Here is a 14,184-nt window from a genome sequence, read left to right on the forward strand (position 1 = left end):
TGATTTTTAAAGCATAGTTCCTTCAACTCCTTCCTCACCATCAGCCATTAGCAGGGTTTTTGTTTTTTTAATCCTCACCCAAGGATATGTTTTTGTTGATTTTTTTGTTGAAAGGCAGAGAGAGAGAGAGAGAGAGAGAGAGAGAGAGAGAGAGAGAGAGAGAAAGAGAAACATCAGTGTGAGAGAGAAACATCGATTTGTTGCCTCCCGTTTATGCGTTTATGTTCTGACTAGGGATCAAACCCACAACCAAGGTATGTATCCTGGCCAGGAATTGAACCTGCAACCTTTTGGTGCATGGATGATGTTCCAACCAAATGAGCAACCTGGCTGGGCCCAATAGCAGCCATTTAAAAAAAATTATAGTAAGCTTTTATTTTAAAATAGATTTAGATTTAGAAAACAGTGTCAAAGATTTGCATATATACGTATGGGTAGAGAGTTTCAATAACAATTTCACTTGTTACTGAAATCCTACATTACCATGATACATTCACAATAAAGGAAACAGTACTGATGCATCATTAACTAAATCCATACCTTATTCAGATTTTCTTAGTTTTTAACTATGTCTGATTTTTGTTTTTGGATACCATTCATAATAACACAATCTATTCTATTCTTTGCAGTACTCCATTTACACATGTTACATTTTTTCTATTATGACATAATTTTTGGAAGTTAGTTCTAATTTTTCATTTTTTTTTTTTACTGCACTTTAGATTGGGGATTCCCTATTGCCCTACCTTCAAAACCACTGATTCTTTCCTCAGCCTTTTGAGCTCATTGATGAACCTATGGAAAGCATTCTTTATCTTTGTTTCTTTTTTTTTTATTTTGAGCAGTTCTTTTTATTATTTTTCGAGACACTTTGCATTCCTTAGTCATCTTTTCCTATTAGATACCTTACCAAATTAATCAATTTATATTATATTCCCTGTCTGATCATTCTAACATGTGTAGCATATCTGAGCCTGGTTCTGATGATTTGTCTCTTAAAATTATATTTTTTCCTGCCTTTGCCATGCTTTGTAATTATTTGTTAAAAGCCAAATATCTTACTGAATAATATGAGCTAAAGAAAATCAGCATTTAGTGTGGGTTTATGTTATTATGGCTAAGAACTGATCTGTTTTTAATTTTTTTGTTGTAAGAAGGGGCTCCAGAGACTTTAAAATCGTCTTGTGTGTTTGTGTCCTCATAACTTTGTCTGCTTTTCTCAGAGAAATTCTGTGTCCTGCAGCTCTTCCAGCTGCAATTTGCTGCTTTTATACTGAATCCCTTTGCTGAGGAGGTTAGGTGAGGTGGAGAGGGAGCACTTTGCAACTTTCTGATTACATCTCAGTTTGTCAGTGAGTCTGTTTTAGGGTTATGGCCACCACATGTGCTTCCCCTGTGGTATAGCCACCCACTCCTTTCCCTTATTGCAGTATTCTCAACTATTTTCTTGAACCCCTGACCCCTGTTACTATTTCTTCCCTTATGTGATACAGAAAGCTTGGAGGTGGCTGGAGTGGGAGAAATTTCCTTTTCCCTGGTGGGAAACTCTGATAGAGTCTTTTCCCCCGGGGTGTAAAGCCCTGCTATAGAAAAGTCTCTGAGTGTATTTCATAATAATTATTCTTTCCCCCACTCCTGCCAGTCCACCCTCAACCTCCAGCGAGTCTTCAAAATGACAATTTAAGTGCTCCTACCAGCTAATGCTTCCAGGAGCCACTGCCCCAGGGGGGTAGTTCTCCCCAGTGTTGTTCTGCCTGTGCCTGGCTCTACTGTTTTCAGGAGATAATGACACCAGTGGCAGTCAAAGTGAAAAAAGGTAACCACTTTTTCTATTTTTCCATCAAGAAAGAACATCCCTCTTCGACAAATTTGAGTTACATTTGATATCAGGTACCATAGTCCAAATGAATTTTTTCCCCTAACGTATTAGTGCTTAAATAATACTGAACAAGTTGGCAAAAACAAAGTTTTAATGTTCCTTTTGTCATGTGCATGATTTAGTGTTTTAAGGTAGTAGAAATTTAGAGATGGTTTCAGATATATGACCAGAAGGATCTCTGATTATAAGAGGATTCTGTCATATGTCCTATGGGTAAATGCCTCATTCCCTGTAGGCTTTCTGATATAGCTACATATTCAGAGTTAATGAACCATGGAAAGCCCATTTGGGAGAAAAAGGCAAGGTTGCAGGGGAGTGAGACAATAAGATTCTTATTAAACAGCTAAGAATAAAACAGTATGAATCTGGGATTCCTAACTCTTTATGAAATCTTAGACAATCTTTGAAATCACACAGATTTAAAAAGTGTTGCTAGAAGTAAATGCAAACTGTTTTTTAAATTAAATTCAGAGTAAAATTCCATTTAAATACCTAGACTAGAAAACATTTACATTCAATTTGCTGGTCAGAAAACTGACAGAATTTTACTTGTCTTCAATTTCTTGTCATCTACATAAAATTGAGAACTAAGTATTCATATGATTCCAGGAAATATTTGATATCCAAAAGGATTCTCATTGTTATAAATAATTAAAAAGATACTGTAACTGCTTACACATAGCTCACGATACACAATCATGCTGCCCCCCCCCCACACACACACACAATGTCTAAATCTGTGTTAAGTTACAAAAGCTCAGGCTAATAGTAACCGCCAGAAATGTTTAATAACATGTTGCAGTAAGTCATGGGAGATCAATTATTTCTGGGCAATGGAGCAAGATATTTTTAGAGATACGCCTCAATTTTTGACATCATCCCAGCAAAGAAGCCCATAAACCACATCACCACCATATTCTTCTCATATAGGAGAAAGGCAAATCTTTTCCTAAGTAGATGCAACAAGAATATTTGTAGAACAGTCCTGTTAAAATGCTCCAGGCTGCCTGAAAGCTAATATTTGTACAGATACATAACTATAAAATATTAAGAAAGCAAAGTACAAGAAACAAATGTTAGGATGAAATTTATGTGCACTCTAAGCAAAGTACACAGAAGACAAAGTAACCTAAAAATCCCCTTCCTTAGTGTACCAATCCTGAACGGAGCTGCCGATGTACTTGAGTATTAAGCTTGCAGAATGCAGACCATAGTGTTAGAGGAGTAGATTAGAGGATATAGAAACAGTGGAAAATCAGGGGTTTTTTTCAGAATATTATGGGAAAATTAAGTCCTAACATAAGCTTTAAAACTAAAAATGTGTATGAATTTAAGTTTTGCATGCGTGATCCATGAAGGGAGAGTACTGTGGACAAAGTGCTCAGATTCAATTCCTGGCCCTATTAGTTAATAGTGGTATAATCCTGAAAAATGACTGTTTCCTAATTCTGAGATCATGACTATAACAGTGCCTCACAATTATAGGGTTAGTAGGAGGATGAGATGATAAAGTAAATGTAATGTTATTAGAAGAGTGTCCTACACTTAATAATTTCTCAATAAATATTAGTTTCTATCATTACATGTTATATGAATCTACACTAATAAAAGAGAAAAATGGTAATTGGCATACGGCAATACCGTTTTCATTGGCTAATCAGGGCTATATGCAAATTAACTGCCAACTAAGATTGGCAGTTAACTGCCAACAAGATGGCGGCTAATTTGCATATGTAGGCACAATGCAGGGAGGCGAAAGGGAAAGCAGGAAGAAACCCCCTGCCACTGACAGTGATCGGAAACCCAGGGGGGAGCTAAGAGCAGGGGGGCAGGGCAAAGGCGGCCCTAGGCCAGTGATAGCAGGAAGTAGGGGTGGAGCCAGCAATGGGAGCTGGGCACGGTCGAAACTGGCAGTCCCAGGTGCTAGGGGTCCCTTGCCTGGGCCTAAAGTGAAGCCCACGATCGCGGCGCCCCCCGCTGCCACTGCAGGTCCCCGCTGCCCGGGCCGGACGCCTAGGTCAGAGGTGTCAGGCCTGGGCAGGGGCGGAGCCTGCAACCGCGGGGAGCTGGGGGTCCCCTGCCCAGGCCTGACACCTCTGCCGGAGGCCTCAGGCCTGATCAAGGGGCCGATCCGGTGATTGGTGATCGGAGGGTGATGAGGGTCAACTCCTCTGGCTGAGGCATCAGGCCTGGGTGGGGGGCAGAGCCGGGGATTGGAGGGACATGATGGTCCCCTTGCCCAGGCCTGAAGCCTGGGTCAGAGGCGTCAGGCTTGGGCGGGGGGTGGAGCAAGCGATCAGAGGGAGATGGGGGTCCCCTGCCCAGGCATGATTCCTGGGCCAGAGGCCTTAGGCCTGGGCGGGGGCCAGAGCCAGTGATCGGGGGGAGATGGGGGTCCCCTTTCCAAGCCTGACACCTCTGGCGGAAGCGTCAGGCCTGGGCAAGGGGCCAATCAGGCGATCGGAGGGTGATGGGGGTCAACGCCTGAGGGCTCCCAGTATGTGAGAGGGGGCAGGCTGGGCTGAGGGACACTCTCCCCCCCCCCCCAGTGCCCGAATTTCGTGCACCGGGCCCCTAGTAATATATAAAATGCTGATATGGGAAATATGTATGTATATTTTAAATTATGTCTGTAATATACTTTAATAAAATTAGGTCTACTATAGATAAATAAGATATGCTAAGTGTATATATACATATAAAGTAAAGTTTGTATGTATATATTTTTTAAATTTGTGTATACATACTCAGATTAATGGTGCATTTTATAAAATTGATTCTATACAATATATTAAGTCATTTTCAATATATATGCCTACTATTCAATTTACAATACCATTTTTCAAAAGAAAAATTAAAAATAATATATTAAATCACTGACATTGGAATTGCAAAATTTACAGAAGAAAAATTATTATTTCCTGAAAGATCAATATTCAGTAGTCCTAAAATTACTGAGTTTTGTACACACCTGACTAGCATATAAATATTAATTTAATTTACCTTTGGGGAAAATATTCATGATTTCCATTAAGAGGTATATTTTATAGGTAGATGATAAAGTTTTTATTGTAATTACTCAACTTGATTATACTTGCAATCCAGATTCACCACATAATTATCTATTTTATTTTTCAAGTTTATTAAACAGTTGTATTGAAAATGTGGCTAGAACATCACGTCAATAAAGAATAGCTACCCTATGGTCACTTTCTTTAGTTAGCAAACCATCCACTACTCACAGACACACAATCACATATGTGGGCACACATATGTCTACATACTAATTTGGATGTTGAGGTAAAAATAAGTCCATTATCATAATATGGAGTATGATGAAAATGATTATATAGTATATTACCTAAACTGGAATATTTTGGAAGTGAAGAGTAGCTCTATTTATAATTACACAGGGATGGCCAGTGAAAAGTGCCAACCAGAATGCCAGGACTGGAGCGTGGGAAAGAGTGTATCCAGCCTGACTGGTATGGCTCAGTAATTGAGCCGTAGACCTATGAACCAGGAGGTCACGGTTCACTTCCCAGTCAGGGCACATGCCTTGGTTGTGGCGGCCTGCAGGAGGTAGCCGATCAATGATTCTCTCTCATCACTGATGTTTCTATCTCTTTCTCCCTCTCCCTGCCTCTCTGAAATTAATAAAATAATATTTTAAGAGCATTCATATGATATAATATGAAAAAAATCTCTGTGAAAAATGAGATATGTCAAAAGATCCTGGACTACATTTTCACACCTGAGTGAATCATGGTTTGTGAACCTACAATTAACACTACACTCATTTCTTCCCCTCCTTTCTTCCTTACTCCCTCCCTCCTTCCCTTATTCATTCTCTCTCTCTCTCTCTCTCTCTCTCTCTCTCTCTCTCTCTCTCTCTCTCTCTCTCTCATAAACAACTCAACTCCTCATACTTTGTTTGTACAAGTTGCAATAAAAGAGTCTGAGGCCTGATGGCATATATTTTTCAAAGCAATATGCTAAATCAATGAGCTGGGAAAGAAAACCCAGCTATTTGATCTTACAAAGCCAATTGTTTTAAGAAATTTTAGGGAGAGTATGGCAAAGAAGAAATTTTGCCTTAATTCACAGAACGCCTTATCCAATTGTTATGGTCAGTGGATACTTTTCTGGTTTTATCCCCCTTAATCCCCTGGAAAGTGTTTTTTCTTTGATACCACCTTCTTTGATTCTGGGATGCATTTTGTATTCTCTGTCACCTGGAGAATGCTCTTCTTCAATATCATTTTACTCTGCTTGCTCCTTGAATGTCTTCAATCTCTGTGATGTACTCCATTGTAGCTAGGTTTATAATATAACTGCCTAGGGGGAATTTTATTATTCTTAATCTGATTTCCTTGAGGACAACCCCACAGTCAACCTAAGACATGCACAACTCTTCTACACACTTTTCGTAGTTCTCATATTTCCCCCTTCTAATTTACCAATGCCTGTGGTATTTATCCTTATTTCACCTGAATAGAAATATTTCCACAGTGAGGTGAGAAATGCTACAAAATGTGATTTATGTGGCTCCATTTTCTCCAGGGGTTGTTCTATTACGGTGTTTTAGATTATTTTGGATTCCACTGAGTTATAATAATAATAATAATTTATCTGTGAAAGCAGCCATCTCACATCACAAAAGATTGACAGAATCCTTTCAAAAGAATAAAATACATGGAAGCATTGCAAAATCCATGAAGAATTCCTACTGATTTATCTAGAAATACTAACTGCCTTGGGGATAGACAAGTTAAATTTTAGTTTCTTTTTTTAAAAATAAGTAAATCTTTCCCCAAGTGAATTCATTTGGATCACTGTTTCAGAGGTTTTATAAATTCATATGTATCCTCATGGAAAGCTACCAATCCTTAAAATAGTTTTTTTTAAAGCATTTAAAGCATGCTGTGACCTTAGTACTTTGTACTTAGTGATTAATTTAGGGCTACATAATGCAGAAATAGAAAATAACAAATAACTGAGGTCATCCAATAGCTGGCTAAAAGGACAGAGCAGGCCCATTATTTAGAGCTGATGACTTGATGATGAAATGTCTCCGGAGGAAAGGTTGTGGAGGCACTCTGAGAGGTATAAGAACATGGTTACATCTAGCTTCAGGATATAGTTGTTCCTTGTTTGACTCACTTCCTCCACCTCCCTGTCCCCTTCTAGCTCTCCCTCTCTTCTTATAAACTGGTCATTTTTATAAAAGATCACTGAAGAGAATTAAAAAAAACACAATAAAAAACTAAACTAAAACAATAAATATAACAACTATTGAAAGAATGTAACAAAGCGCTTGAATTTGAGCTCATTGTCAGAGAAGGAAGGACAGGGTCTGCGAGTCAGCCCTTGTTCTCTGGCCTGGCCTAAACCAACTCAGAACTGCCATAGAGTGTTCAGATTTTTTTCTCTTTTATTTGGAGGAATCTTCTATGTTCTCTGCTTATGGACAGAGGTTAACACACCATCTATGTAGTATTGGCATAGCCAGGATCTGGTTAGCTGCTTCATTCTTTTCAATAATGTTTGAATTGAGCCCTCTTTTTAAAAAAATTATTTATTTCAGAGAGAAAGGGAGAGGGAGACAGACAGAAACATCAATGATGAAAGAAAATCTTTGATTGGCTGCCTCCTGCACACCCCACACTAGGAATCAAGCCTGCAACCTGGGCAAGTGCCGTGACTGGGAATCAAACCGTGACCTCTTGTTTCATAAGCCATACGGGCTAGGCTGTGCTCTGACTTTTAAAGGAGATCTTCTTTTTATATCTCTCAGTCCTAATCATCCCAATGGTGAAGGATAGTAGTGAGGGTAGGAGAAGGAACCTGGGAGAGTGACAATGAGGCTCCTGGAAAAACCACCTGTGATTATGATCCAGCACCACAAGAAATCTCACTGGGCCCCTTCTATTACTGTAATTCCAATACCCGTTAACACTGGCTTCATGTGTGTGGCTTCCTCCCTATTTCTTCATTTCTAGTTTCTGCCTCACTGCCCATAACTTTCAGATTCCTCAGTAGAAATTTATTGTCTTAATCCTGGTTTTCCACTGGATGATAGTGGCTCTATGCTTTATTGCCCATGGACCAATCTCATTCTTCTCTCAAACATCAGGCCCCTGTTTGCCCTGGAGTGTTCGGAATTCATTACTGTTGTTCAGGAACCATTACCTGGGTGCAGGGTTTTTAGCGATACTCACTAGTCCCTGCCTTGGGGCCGTGGGTTGAAATGCAATCCAAATGTGGATGGAAAAATACTCAAAAAGCAAAATACTTTAAACTTGAGGCTTTAGACTCATGTGGCACTTGTGCTAGTGGAGTCACTATTTCCATCACTGCAGTTTCTAAATAAATTTAGAGAAATAATACACATTTCAGGAGATGCTACAATCCCTGCTCATGGAGGGAGTTGTAGGCAGGCAGTGATACTGCATGTTTCCCCCCATTGTTTCTTTTGTTTTGTGGTGGTGGACGCAATGGTAAATTGTTTCTTACTTTTCACAGTGCTGCTCTCTGCATGAAGATACAGTAGATAATAATAAGTATGGATGTCCAAGCCCAAGGATGCCATCATTGCTATTCACAGGCCTTGGCAGAAGTAATGAGATGAAGGGAAATATGCAAAGTTATGATGATGCCAATAGGTTTATTATCAAGAGAACAAGACATGTCATTGGATGCACTCAGATGCTAGTTAAATAAGATTTGAGCTTGTAAAGAATTGGGAAGGTAGTTTGAATATTTGGAAGTCTAAAGATGCCCCTGAGGAAAATGGCAGTTTGCAATGACTAATCAAGCAAAAATATGATTTTCAAGAAGTACCATGGGATTTGGCTGAAGCTTCACAGAATGAATTTAAAGAGATGCATATTCAAACAATGATGTGACTATCTGTAATACTGTCAACCATAAAAAAGAATTGTAAAATAAAGTAGGACATTGGCTGGAGTGTTCATTGGTTATATATAGAGGGCATGTGGTAAGAAGGTTGAGGGTATTGGCAGGATTACAGTTTTTTTAAAAAAATATATTTTGTTGATTTTTTACAGAGAGGAAGGGAGAGGGATAGAGAGTTTAGAAACACCGATGAGATAGAAACATCGATCAGCTGCCTGCTGCACACCCCCTACTGGGGATATGCCCGCAACCAAGGTACATGCCCTTGACCGGAATCGAACCTGGGGCCCTTCAGTCCACAGGCCGACACTCTCTCCACCAAGCCAAACTGGTCTGGGCAGGATTACAGTTGCTATGGGATGGATGGTGAGGAAAGGAAAACCAGAAGGTTATTATCTGTTCCATGTAGGGCCCTTTTATTCCCAACCCTAAGATTTATTTTGAAATCAGATTTCTGATTATTTTCTGAAACTTATTATTACCTATAGTCCTCACATATTTTTTAAACTTTGTGTATGTGTAATAGCACATATCTAGTGAGCATTAAAATAACTTGCCCATATGTCTGTTCTTGTGCCAATACCAGGCAGTTTTGAGAATAGTGGCTTTGTAATAATACAGCCTGATATCTGGTATTGAGATCCATCCTATTTTGTTCTTCTTTCTCAGGATTGCTGCAGCTATTCAGGATCTTTTTTTATTCCAGAGGAATTTTTGGAGAGTTTGTTCTAGGTCTGTAAAATATGCCATTGGTATTTTAATGGGGAGTGCATTGAATCTATAGACTGCTTTGGGTAGTATGCACATTTTAATGATGTTAATTCTACCAATCCATGCACAGGGTATATTCTTCCATCTATTTATGTCTTCCTCTATCTCATTTTTCAGTGTCCTGTAGTTTTCTGAGTACAGGTCTGTTACCTCCTTAGTTAAGTTTATTCCTAGGTACCTTAATTTTTTTGGTGCGATAGTAAATGGGATTGTTTTTTAAATCTCTCTTTCTATAAGTTCACTATTGGTGTATAAAAATGCCATAGATTTCTTGGCATTAATTTTGTATCCTACTAGATTGCCAAATGGACTATAATAGAGAACCCAGAAATCAACCCAAACCAATATGCTCAATTGATATTTGACAAAGGAGGCAAGAACATACAATGGAGTCAAGACAGTTTTTTCAATAAATGGTGTTGGAAAAATTGGACAGATACGTATAAAAAAATGAAACTAGACCACCAACTTACACCATACACAAAAATAAACTCAAAATGGATAAAGGACTTAAACATAAGACGGGAAACCATAAAAATATTAGAGGAATCCACAGGCAGCAAAACCTCAGACATATGCCGAAGCAATATCTTCACCGATACAGCTCCTAGGGCAATGGAAACTAAAGACAAAATAAACAAATGGGACCACATCAAAATAAAAAGCTTATGTAGAGCAAAAGAAACCATCAACAAAACAACAAAAAAACCCTCTGCATGGGAGAACATATTTGCCAATGTTATCACTGATAAGGGTTTGATCTCTAACATTTACAGGGAACTCATATAACTTAACAAAAGGAAGATAAACAACCCAATCAAAAAATGGGCAATGGACCTAAATAGATACTTTTTGAAAGAGGACATAAGGAAGACCAAGAGACATATGAAAACATGCTCAAAGTCACTAATCATCCGAGAGATGCAAATCAAAACGACAATGCGGTACCATCTCACACCTGTCAGAATGGCTATCATCAACAAATCAGCAAATGACAAATGCTGGTGAGGATGCGGAGAAAAAGCACTTGATGGTGAGGATTCAGAGAAAAAGGAACCCTAATGCACTGCTGGTGGGAATGCAGACTGGTGCAGGCATTGTGGAGAACAGTATGGAGTTTCCTCAAAAAACTAAAAATGGAACTCCCATTTGACCCAGTGATCCCACTTCTAAAGATATAGCCCAAGAAACTAGAAACACCAATCAGAAAGGAAATATGCACCCCTATGTTCATAGCAGCTCAATTTACAATAGCTAAGATTTGGAAACAGCCTTTTTGCCCATCAGCAGATGAGTGGATTAAAAAACTGTGGTACATCTACACAATGGAATACTACGCTGCTGTAAAAAAGAAGGAATTCTTACTTTTTGCAATAGCATGGATAGAACTGGAGAGCATTATGGTAAGCGAAATATGCCAGTCAGAGAAAGATAAATATTACATGATCTCACTTATATGTGAACTATAATGAACAACATAAACTGATGAACAAAAACAGATCTAGAGACAAAGAAGCACCGATCAGACCATCAAACCTCAGAGGGAAGGTTGGGGGTGGGGGGTGGAGGTAAGGGGGAGAGATCAACCAAAGGACTTGTATGCATGCATATAAGCCTAACCAATGGACACAGACACCGGGCTGGGGGGGTGAGGGCATGAGTGGATGTGTGTGTGTGTGTGTGTGTGGGGGGGGGGGAATGGGGAGATAAGGACACATATGTAATACCTTAATCAATAAAGAAAATAAAGAATTTGCCCAAAGTATATCATTATTTTTGTACTGTTGCAAATATATTGTAAAATGTATTATGCATCCAGAGTTTTTGTACCCATAAGAAAATAAAGTATAAGAATATAATGGCATGATGATGGCCTTTAAAATAGCCATTGATAGCAGAAAAATTCACTTCTTGAATGATTCTAACTTCTGTGTAGCAGAGAAATAGCTGATAATTCCTTCTACATTATTTTTCCAAAGGAGATGTTTTCATTAGTGTCTGTGGCAAGAAGAGTATTTCTACAGCCTGTCTTCTGTAGTGTAATATCAGTAGATAACATTTAGCTGTTTTTCTCCCACCACCTCTCATATGTATCATCTCTATATTCTCAGTGCTATGTATATGGTTATTTTTGTGTGAAACCGTTAAACTTTTTTTTTCTGTTAGAGATACTGAATCTGTGCCTATAAAAAAGTACACTATATTGGGGAAGCAACTTTCTTATGTTTAGTAATAGGAAAAGACTATTTCAATTCTGTAAAAAAGTCAAAAGAGGCCATTAATTTGTTTTTCCATCAAAGAATATCTTTAATTAGTGTTAAAATTGCTTTGAATCCAAGCATATTTATGGAATGTGAACTTTATATAAATAAATTACTACAGATACTTCATTATGCTAATGTAATGTGATCAAAAGCTATATTGTTCTAGGGGAAAAAAAGCAGCCTTAAGAATCTCTTTTTCCTCCTTTGCTGGAATTAGAAGTCAACCAATGGAAAAAATGGGAATGTCAATGTATGCACTGTAAAAAGCAACCTTTGGAAATTCATTCATGCCAGGTTACCAAGTCAAATGCTGTGTGCTGATAATTTTACGACTATTAATAACAGCCTGGAGTTAGGCATACCATGATAAACCTGATTCATTCTCATGCTTCAGAGTAAAAACTGATTCATTATGGTGGAAAAAGAAATTATTTCCCATTAACAGAATTCAGTATCAGCTTTCTATTTTTTCCTAATTTAGATGATTATTTTACAAAACACAAAATAGGTTACCATAGATAAAGGAAAGGTAAGTTTATCCTAAGGCTTTTCCTCAACTTGGTCTTGGGAAGCAGAAAAATATGGCTTTAAATCAGGGCTCTAATAATTACTGGCTGAAGTACTTTGATCAATTTTAGACTGAGTCTTAGATTTTTCCTCTTTAAAATATAATTAATAATAGTACCTACCTAATATCATTATTGTGAGAATTAAATGAGATAAAGAAATACAAAGTACTTAGGGCTGGGCCTGACATACAGTAATCATTCAATAAGTGTTTTTAATAATTAGTAGTATTTCTATAATTATTATTGAAAGATGTTATATTGTTTTTATAATTAGGGAGTAGCTACAAATCTAAAGATAATCAGCACCACTTAAACAATATATTTAAATCTAACTAGCTTTCAAGTATTTTATTAATCATTTGGCTCACATAAATTCAATTGCATTTTTATTAGCAATTTTCCATTTGTAGCACATAAAATTACTATTTATTAGCATTTTTCCATTTGTAGCACATAAAATCACTATTTTCTCAATCTGAAATTGTTTGATAATATATCTTGTAACCTCAATATTTTATAATGTTATCATTTTTAAAATTAATTTGAGACATTGGGCTCCATAACATAGACTGTTTTAAAAGATGAATAGTAGATTAGTTGATTTATAGAGGCATTTTAGATTTTGTCCATTTGAATGTAAATGAACTGAAATTATGCCAATTGTTCCATTTACTGATGAGAAGAAAGAAATTTCTGTTATAAAATGTGATTTTATTTGAATATCATTTTAAGGATGTCTCTTGGTAAATATCAATAAAATCTAAAATATTTAGGATTAGTGACATACAGGCTCCTTCATGATCCATCTCCCTGTCAATTTCTCCAGGCTTACAGTTGTCATTCTATAGATGAGACTTCTGTGACAATGCTCACAGGCGACATTGTATCCCAACCATCAGCTTTTCTTAGTTAATAATACTTTATTATATTTTTAAAAGTTGCTAAGAGAGTAGATCTTAAAAGTTCTCATCTCAAGAAAATAAATTGTAAGTCTATGTGGTGATGGATATTAACCAGACTTATTGTGATCATTTCACAATACATACAAATCATTATCTTATACACCTGAAACAAACATTATGTTAAATGTCAATTATATTTTGAGAAAATTGGAATAATGATTGCTTTTTTATAAACTGGTCCCATCTAGAAAGTAAATGTATGTATTCCAGGGTTTTAGTTCTAGCTGATGGGAAATATAGAATTCTAGGAATAAAAACATACAAGAAAATAAACTTCTCCTATTTAGTAAATTCAAGTATATTATAACACCCTGGGGAAAGTGAAAAGGTTCTTGTATTCTTATGTGACTCTACTATTATTTGGTAACTTTTTATAGTAATACTAGAGGCCTGGTACATGAAATTCATGCACTGGGGGGGAGGTCCCTCGGGGGATATCTGCTTGCTGGCTTAGGCCCGATCCCCCTACGGGCCTAAGCCAAGCAGGTGGACATCCCTGGATTGGGCCTAACCCAGCAGGAGGACATCCCTCTTGTAATTCAGGAACCCTTGCTCGTTACCACCTGCCTGCTCACTCAGTTCGGTTTGCTGATCCTTAGCTGCAGGCTCCTTAGTGACAGGCTCTTTACCACTCAGCTCATTGCTCCTTAGCGCTGCTGTGGAGGCGGGAAAAGCTCCTGCCACCACTGCTGCACTCGCCAGCCATGAGCCCAGCTTCTGACTGAGCAGCTGCACCTCCTGTGGGAGCACACTGACCACCAGGGGGCAGCTCCTGTGTTGAACATCTGCCCCTGGTGGTCAGTGCGCATCATAGTGATCAG

The sequence above is a fragment of the Myotis nattereri genome (genome assembly GCF_964212035.1).
Source record: "Myotis nattereri genome assembly, chromosome: 12".
NCBI lineage: Eukaryota > Metazoa > Chordata > Mammalia > Chiroptera > Vespertilionidae > Myotis > Myotis nattereri.